This window comes from Phoenix dactylifera, unplaced genomic scaffold (genome assembly GCF_009389715.1).
Source record: "Phoenix dactylifera cultivar Barhee BC4 unplaced genomic scaffold, palm_55x_up_171113_PBpolish2nd_filt_p 000498F, whole genome shotgun sequence".
NCBI classification, from domain to species: Eukaryota; Viridiplantae; Streptophyta; class Magnoliopsida; order Arecales; family Arecaceae; genus Phoenix; species Phoenix dactylifera.
This window is the reverse complement of record NW_024067917.1, coordinates 115019-116454: the sequence shown is the minus strand read 5'-3', so window position 1 is coordinate 116454 and position 1436 is coordinate 115019. Positions and strand designations below refer to the sequence as shown.

The 1436-nt window shown below is 36.3% G+C and overlaps 1 non-coding gene across 1 annotated transcript; it reads left to right on the top strand.

The window, feature by feature from the left end:
- The first annotated feature begins 1006 nt into the window (after positions 1-1006).
- LOC120106242 lies at positions 1007-1113 on the top strand. The gene has a single exon (XR_005508435.1). It is a non-coding gene; the product is annotated as a small nucleolar RNA R71 (small nucleolar RNA).
- Positions 1114-1436: the final 323 nt, after the last annotated feature.

Below are 1436 nucleotides of genomic sequence, written 5' to 3'. Positions count from 1 at the left end.
CTTTACTTGTTTAAAGATATCCAAAATTTCTTAATCAGGTACTCCTTTTTTAGCTGCAAGCAAGCGCTGAGGGAATGGAGCAACTATTTTATGATGAGGTATTGGATCATCTTGTTCATTATCATCTTCATCCTTCTTTTCAATAGATTTTTCAGGTTTGTCATCTTTTGTCGGAATTTCTTTGTTAATTATTTTTCCGCTACGAAGGGTTGTGACAGACTTAACTTGCTCAAATTTAGGTTGGGATGAACTTGCTTCATGGACCTCATGTTGACCCTTTGGGTTAGATTGAGGTTGGGCTGGAAATGTCCCTTTTTCCCTAATATTGAGTTGAGCCTCAATTCTACCTACAGAATTTTTAAGTTCTTGGAGTGATTGCATTGTATTCTGATTTATTTGAGTCTGCCCTTGCATGAAGGTTTGCAAAGTATCTTCAAGGGATTTCCTATGTGGTGGCACATAAGGAGTAGGAACAGAATTTCCTTGAGATTCATTGGCAGTAGGTCCATGTCTCCAGCTAAAGTTAGGATGGTTTCGCCAATTAGGATTATATGTTTCTGGAAATGGTCTTTTATAAGTATTGGTGAAATTTGCTTGATCATGCAACACTTCTTGAAAAGCAGGGATTGTAGGACAATCCTTGGTCACATGTGCATTACTCTCGCAAATTCCACATATACTTTCAACAATAGTTTGTGCTTTTCCTATATTGGCTTTGCTTAATTCCATGGCTTCAACCTTCCTAGTCAGATTAGCAATTTTTACATTGACATCATTATCATCTTTAATAAGATATATTCCTCCTTTTGCATTAGGTGCTATTTTAGATTTTTCATTTTTATCTGTTGTATCCCAAGCTTATGCATTTTCTGCTAAAAGATCAAAATAATCCCAGGCTTCATTTGGTTCCTTACTCATGAATTCACCATTACACATCATTTCTACAAATTGTCTCATATTGGAGGACAAACCATCATAAAAGAAACTAATGACCCTCCAAATTTCATATCCATGATGTGGGCAAGCAAGCAGAAGGTCCTTAAATCTTTCCCAACACTGAAAAAATGTTTTCCCATCTTTTTGTGCAAAGTTCATGATATTTCTTCTAAGTGTGTTTGTTTTATGTGTTGGAAAGAATTTCTTTAAAAATTCTCTTGTCATTTCTTGCCAGGTAGCTATGGTCCTAGGCCTTAAGGAGTGTAACCATGACTTAGCTTTTTCCTTTAAAGAAAAAGGAAATAACTTAAGCTTAACTACTTCTTCAGTGACATCATTGAAATGAAGTGTTGAACACACTTCATCAAATTCTTTTAGGTGCAAGTAGGGACTTTCAGAATCAAGTCCGTAAAACTTTGGGAGTAATTGGATTATTCCTGGTTTCATGTCAAAGGCTCCCGCAGCAGTAGGAATAACCATGCAAGATGGAGTACTGGTCC